This window comes from Aethalodelphis obliquidens, unplaced genomic scaffold, assembly GCF_003676395.1.
Source record: "Aethalodelphis obliquidens isolate GAN/ISIS:26980383/991018 unplaced genomic scaffold, ASM367639v1 scaffold53, whole genome shotgun sequence".
NCBI classification, from domain to species: domain Eukaryota; kingdom Metazoa; phylum Chordata; class Mammalia; order Artiodactyla; family Delphinidae; genus Aethalodelphis; species Aethalodelphis obliquidens.
This window is the reverse complement of record NW_020837997.1, coordinates 4,647,279-4,655,084: the sequence shown is the minus strand read 5'-3', so window position 1 is coordinate 4,655,084 and position 7,806 is coordinate 4,647,279.

The following is a 7,806-nucleotide window of genomic DNA, read 5'->3' as shown; positions in this document are numbered from 1 at the left end:
CTCAGCCATAAAAAGAATGAAATTCTGCCATTTGCAGAAATATGGATGGACCTAGAGAATATTATGCTTAGTGAAATAAGTCAGATAAAAACATATACTGTATGATATCACTTATGTGTGGAATCTAAAAAATAATACAAATGAACGTATATAGCAAAACAGAAACAGACTCACAAATGTGGAAAACAAACTAGTGGTTACCAGAGGGGGAGGAGAGGGGGGAGGGGCAACTTAGGGGTATGGAATTGAGAGATACAAACTACTATGTATAAAATAGATAAGCAAAAAGTATGTATTACATAGCAGAGGGAATTATAGACATTATCTTATAATAACTTTTAATGGAATATAAACTATAAAAATACTAAATCACGATGCTGTACACCTGAAACTAATGTAATATTGTAAATCAACTATACCTTAAAAAAAAAACACTAGGTCCCTCAGCAAGAAAGGCCTGATTTGAACAGTGGTCAGTCTTTGTCCCTTGCTAGCACATATGTCTGACATTTAATCTAAACGCATACACCTCAGTTGACTAAATGTGTTAAAATAATCAAAGAGAACAGTTTAGTTATCTAAGCAAATTTATTTCATACATCATGAAGCAGGTGGTCTCTACTCTCAAGAGTCCAGAGAACTGCAAACCAAGGAACAGGGCTGCAAGCTTTTGTAGAGAAAGGCATTCAGGGAATAAGGAAAGAGTATGTGTGTTCAGTTCATTGGCGGGGGTTGCATATCTGAACTTATATGGAACAAAGTAATCGTTATAGATTCTTGGCAGTTAGAGATTGGCTGGCTGGCTGTACTGCATTTCCAGTCAGGTAGTGCATTTACAGGGACAGGAAAGTTATCTCAGTCTTGGTTTATGTTTTGAGGTGGCAGCTCCAAATTGGGCCTAGAAATTTACTTCCACAAAACATAATGAAAGCACTATGGAGTCTGCTAAGGAGTGAATTTGTATATTATGACTAAGCTACTGTTTGGAAACAGTTAAAAAGCGTCAACTACACAGTAAGAAACGTCTAAATGTTTAGATAACATGTAGGAAAGGAAAAACAGCACTGGACTGGCCCACTCAACAGCAAACCAAGTCTTACTCTGTTGAAGGGAAAAAAGTCACAAACCTCCACCATCAGACAATGCTGTTGTGTGACCATGCTTGATAAAACAAGATCAAGGAAACTTTATAATCATTTCTCTAAAATGGTAAAAGAGAACATAGTATCTACAACAAAGATGACCAAATTCTCAACGATTATGATCACCAATCACAGAATTACATTTACCTTCTCACAGCATCCAATAGAGAGCAACGTCTTGCTTCATCAAACATCAAATCACTAACACTAGTCCAAATGCTATAAGGGTGCTCAAGGCACCCTCTTACCTGTAAGCCCAGTCATTTATCGGTTGTGGTCATGCCTATTACTACAAGTCAACACATAACTCTCTGTGACTACAGGTGTGTCCTGGTTTTCTTTGGCAAGAGGGTACTGACAGAAGCGTGTCTGTGATATTATGAGTGAATGAGAAGTTAGGTTAATCACAAAAATTTAAACTATATAAGAACAAAAATAAATTTTCCTGAGAATAAATTTCCCGAACTTGTATTACATGCTAGTATTGACTCAGAATGTATAATGATTAAATGAAGAAAATTAGAGTGGATCTTAAAATCCATAATTGAAGGGGGATATTTCAACATATGCTCCCAGTAAGTGAAAAATAAAGATAACATTTGTTAGTATACAGTAATTTGTAAACACAGCTAATAGAATATTTATAAGAAACATCCACATATGGTTTTGACCAAAAAATTGCATGTTGTTATTGGTGTTTTTTACAGTATGAGATGTAAGTTGAATTATTCTTATGATTTTGAATTTTGTCCCAGGCTTTTAAAAAGTTTTTTCTTGCATTTTTACTTATTTATTTATTTACTTTTACTTTTTTTTTTTTTTGGCCACAGTGTGGCATGTGGGATCTTAGTTCCCCAACCAGGGGTTGAACCCATGCCCCCTGCAGTGGAAGTGCAGGGCCCTAACCACTGGACCACCAGGGAAGTCCCTAGGCTTTTATTTTTGCACCTTATCTGCTTATAACGTTTGAAGCAGATATACATTTTCTCTTCAAATGCAGATGTACATATAAAATGTCTATCTTTAATGCTCAGATCCAACACTTACCTGTCTTCTGGTTGAAATTCCAAGGTTCGGATAATGTCTGATCAGGGAACTTGAAATTTGAATACTGTTTATGGAAAATAAGATGAATATGGTTTATGGAAAAATGAAACCAAAACAATTTTAACAAAGTGAAACCAAAATGTTTATGGTTTATGTAAAAATGAAACCCAAACAATTTTAACAAAAAAGTGAAACCAGGGAGCACATGTTATTTAATTTTCACGTTTCTCAATTTTCACAAGATTTGAGGTAAATAGGCCTTCAGTGTGACATTCTTTTTTTTTAAAATAAATTTATTTATTTATTTATTTTTGGCTGCGTTGGGTCGTCATTGCTGCGTGCAGGCCCTCTCTAGTTGCAGCGAGCGGGGGCTACTCTTTGTAGCAGTGCGCAGGCTTCTCATTGCGGTGGCTTCTCTTGTTGTGGAGCACAGGCTTGGTTGCTCCATGGCATGTGGGATCTTCCCGGCTCAGGGCCCGAACCCGTGTCCCCTGCATCGGCAGGCGGATTCTTAACCACTGGCCACCAGGGAAGCCCCCAGTGTGACATTTCTTAAATAGGAATTTTAATGTTTGCCCTAGCTGTAGGTTGGGGGCTTTAATATCCTCCAGTGTCCTTGTGTTTTTCTCCCCTGCTGTGTCTGGGTATCTCTAGAAACTCATTAGTAAGTAGAGTCTGGGTCTTGCATCTGTTTTTTTTAATCCACTGTTTTTCTACTGGAGCCTTGTTGATACGGTGGGAAGGTATGCGGGTGGGAAAAGGTTCTTTTATGTTAGGATTAAATCTGTAATGTTTTGGTGGGACAGAATCCCTGGACTATGAACTTCAGAACAGGCTCTTAGCATGCATTCCTCCTTTTTGTCAGAGAAGAAACCTGAAGGGTCAGGGAGTTGTCTGACTGCTCTTTCTCCAATCAGATTAGGCACTGGCAAATCAGTTTCCTTTGAGGAACCACATAAGTTACAGAGAATGGAACGCTTTGTGAGTATATCAAAATGCTTCCCTCCAATTCCTGCATGAGACAATTTTTGCCAATCTTCTCAGGAGAACCTATTTGGACTCCTGCAGGAAAAATTCACAAACTGTGTGTGTGGGGGAGTGGTCCCTTAACTCCCTCCTCTTAGAGCTCAAGCTAGTTCATATTGTGTCCAGCAATTTATCTATTACAGTTTATATGTTCCCAGAGGATGCTGGCTCCAGTGGCTTCTCTTCTCAGTATCATAATTCTCTATATCCACCAATCACTTGTTTTTGGAGCACTGGTTTGCCATATAACCTCAAATATCTCATGGATATATGAAGAGGTGTTGATTTTCAGTTTCTTCAGCATTTTTTCTTGTTCTAAAGATGAGAATGTTGACTCCAAGGTCTTTACTTATCAGAACAGAAACCATCCATTCACTTGTGTTGCTCTGTATTTTTCTCTTGTGAGATGATACCATTTTCACATAGACTGTACTGCAAGTGACCACGTAGGTGGTTTCCTTTGTGAGCAATGCATTCAAAAACATTATCACACTGGGATCTCTGCATTTGGATGTCTTATCCTCATCTTCTCAAAATTCCCTCTCCTGTCACCTCTGCATCAATAAAGACATTTTCCATGGGTTACCTTCCCTTTTACCATTGCCCTTTTGGGGGTCAGGATTAATACCCTACTGAAAATGTCACCACATGCATCAAGGTAATAGAAATATGTTTATTACTCAAAGGTACTTACTAAGGAGAGTAGGGCAAGGGTAAGTGGGTTGAGGTGACTTGTGCAAAGGTTAATGGCTTGGCCCTTTAAGGTGTATAGGGGTAGAGGCTACAGGTCTTCACAGTTTGACCCTCATACCCACTTACACAAAAATAAAAGGGGCATGGGTCACCTTTCCTAATTTGTTTACCCCTTGTGGGCCAAGCAGGGTGAGCAGGTATCTGGAGCCAATTAAGAGTCAAACAACAAAAATGAGGTCAGGGTCTTTATTAAAGTTCACTCTTAGCTTTGTTGACTGAATGATGCCACATCTCATTTAAATGATTTTGAATCTGAATATTAATTAAAAGTACATTAATATGTACTTGTATAAAGCACAAGTACATATTACAATTAAGATGACAAAACTTCAAAAGAACATTTGAATCCAGTTGTCCCAGTGTACTGGAGAGATCCAGTAAAGTGTTCAAGTATGATTCCAGAACTACATTCAACTATTTTCATAAGGTTATTTAATTTGTCTCATTTGTTGTGTTATTAGTGGCACCTTGCCAGTGTAGCCAACATACACACTGCAAGCAGCCCTTTTAGGGCAACAGAATTCTCTGGCTAATAAACAGTCCAAAGCCAAGTGTTCATCAGCTACCATGGCTGCCAGAGAGCTGTCCTTCATGGAAAACATCTCAAACATTACCTGTATGCTACATGTATTTTGAATAAGTTTTGGACATTTCACGATTGGCATTAACAATGTATTTGATATCATGTGTGCATAGGTCAGTACCAGTGACTCCCATGACATTGAGCATGTGAGTACAAATGGTAGGAAAACAGCACATTTGTGTTGGATGGGCCAGAGTAGTTTTAAAGGAGTGTGCCCAAAATGAAATACTGACCTGCAGGGTACATGATACAGGTGATGCTGGGAGTGGGATATAAATGTGGTGGCCAGGGTGCACTATTACAATAAAACAAAGACAGAAATGTCTAGTATAGAAGGGCCTCTACTTCTCTACTTATAAGGTGCCAGTAGATTTAATGATCAGAATGAAGTAGTTGGCTCCAAAGACTTGGGATTGAATGTAACTGAAGCCTAGCGCAGCAGAAAGACCTATTTAGAAGTAAGATTTGTCTAGGTAAACTATTAGGCCATCTTCTGAGGGTTGTAGCTGGGGATCTTAAGAGAGGTACAAGGTCCACTGAATACTTTTTTCAAGAGCCCAGTGCTTTGTATTTTGAAAAAATGAGTTGATACTATCAGTATTTTCTAGAGTGTCTTGGTGAGTCCTTAGGTTTTGGCTTCAGCAGGTTATTTATAATAGAATGAATAATTTGTCTATATACAGTTTCTTAAATGGTCCCATCATAGCAAGTAGTCCAGCAGAGGGGGTAAGGGGCCCTACAGAGTCTATTTGCTGTCAGCTGTAGGGAACACTTCCTCAGCCTGGACAGTAGATGCATCAAAATTATATTAGCAGTGGTGCCTTTTCTTTTCTTTTATTGAAGTAGAGTTGATTTACAAGGCTGTGCCAATCTGCTGTACAGCAAAGTGTCAGAAGTGGTGACTTTTCCTACATCAGGTGCATTAGTCAGTCACTAAGTTAGCCATGGCAAAGGAGGGAAGTCCCTTGAATTTTTATTTATTTATTTATTTAATTTATTTATTTTTGGCTGCGTTGGGTCTTCACTGCTGCACAAAGGCTTTCTCTACTTCTGGTGCGTGGGCTTCTCCTTGTGGTGGCTTCTCTTATTGCGGAGCATGAGCTCTAGGTACGCGGGCTTCCGTAGTTTTCACTCGCGGGCTCTAGGCGCGCAGGCTCAGTAGCTGTGGTGCACGGGCTTAGTTGCTCCGCGGCATGTGGAATCTTTCCCAACCAGGGATCGAACCCACGTCCCCTGCACTGGCGGGTGGACTCCTAACTGCTGCGCCACTAGGGAAGTCCCGTCCCTTGAATCTTGCTTAAACTTTATTCTAGAGACCTCTAAATGGTTACCGATTACAGGAGCTCACAGGGCCAAGATTAATACCGTAAGATCTCAGGTGTAGGTATGTGTCTCAGAAATATGAGTCAATTTGTCATCCTGAACAATGAAATGAGCCTCTGCAGACTGAGGCAGTATGTGTAGCGTAAGCAGCGACCTTGATTTGTACTTAGGTATTTGAGGTGATATAGTCCCAGAGTTCTTTTGCTCAAAAGGGTGACCTTGGATAAGTTGTTGCTATTGGCTGGATGAGACAGCTAGATCATTGTCAATGGCCAAAGAATCTGTAATAATGCGCAGATGAGTTTGATTTTTGGCCAGGGAATTCTCTAGTGCTAGTGCAATGGCCTGGAGCTTGACTAATCCATCTGATGCTTGGGTCCAGTTTTTGATCACAGGTGCCTCTTTGATCTAAAGACAGAACACAGCATCTCTGTAGTAGACGCCATCAGATTTGGTGGAAGCACAATGTCCATAAAAATATGAACTCCATGGTAACTCATGTGCTTCTGACTGATTCTCAAAGACACCAATATATCTAGAAAGGTGACATCTTCCAGAATGGATTACATCAATCAGAGGACAGGGGAACACACATCCTCTTCAGGTGGGATTATGGTGGAGGTGCCAATTTTGGCTCTGTTTTGTAAGTATCAGTTCATGTTCAGTGAAGAGGCCTCTGGTTAGAAAGCATGAGGGGTCCTGCATTTATGACCCAAGGACAAGTGAAAAGCCGACTTTGGAGGATCAACTCCATTTACAAAAAGACTCTGTCAGTTGCTAGTAGTGGCTTCTGTACTTGTGTGCAGCACTGGCTGAGAATAGTTTCTGGTACAAGAATGCCTTTGGCAATTTAAATCCACCATGGGTGATTTAAAGACTCTTAGATGCATAACAGGAGGCTGCAAAAGCCTCTATGGTAAAGGAGTGTGGGGAGGGAGACAGGAATGAACTGTTAAGTTTGAAAAATACTAGAGCCATTTATTTCCCAACTGTAAGTGTTTGTGAACAAGTAAGCAAGCATATCTGATAAACATGCGATGCCTGTGGTCTCTGTGGCTGATGGAATGTGCCCATGACATGGGTTCTGCCAATTGCTTCTGTCACCCTCGCAACTCACAGCCCCAGGTATTGTCTCAGATAAATTTTCCAGAGTGGAATACGCATGGATTTCTAAAGATGTTTCCAAGTAAGCAGGCACAAGTAGGCTTGAGTTGGGAAACAATGATCTGGAAACGGTCTATGGATGGCCAAGGAAGGAAATCATGCTGGTTTACACGAATGAGGATGTCCCCAGGCAGATCCCACTTGGGACACACCTTTATGTTTCAGAACCACAGTATTTCCAAAGATCTGTCTGAGGAATCTGACTTACTCAAAGATAGATGTGGAAGCCCTCTCTCTTCACTCTTAGTTATGTGATGAGGTGATGAGAGGAGGACGGGTGCAGCCCTAGTGGGTGTTAAGACAGGGTTGTAAGAAAGGCCTGTTGTGGCCCATGTCCTTCTTTCCCAGCCCTTCAATTCTTCCTGGAAGGATCCCAGAATGGTGGGAAAAAAGGCTGAACACATAATCAAAGTTCAGGAGAGTTTAACCATCTCCTAGCATATGAAGGCATTTGTGTTATTCATTTCCTCCCTCCCTCCCATCTATCAATCTATCTATTTTACATATCACAGCTATTACTTTTTTAAAATTGAGGTATAGTTGATTTGCAACACCGTGCCAATCTCTGCTTACAGCAAAGTGACCCAGTTATACACATATAGACATTCTTTTCCATCATGGTTTATCACAGGAAATTGAATATAGTTAGGACCTTGTTGTTTATCCATTCTAAACGTAATCGTTTGCCATCTACGAACCCCAAACTCCTGGTCCATCCTCACAGCTATTATTTTTGTCTCCTACTCTTACACAACACATGCTGGAAGT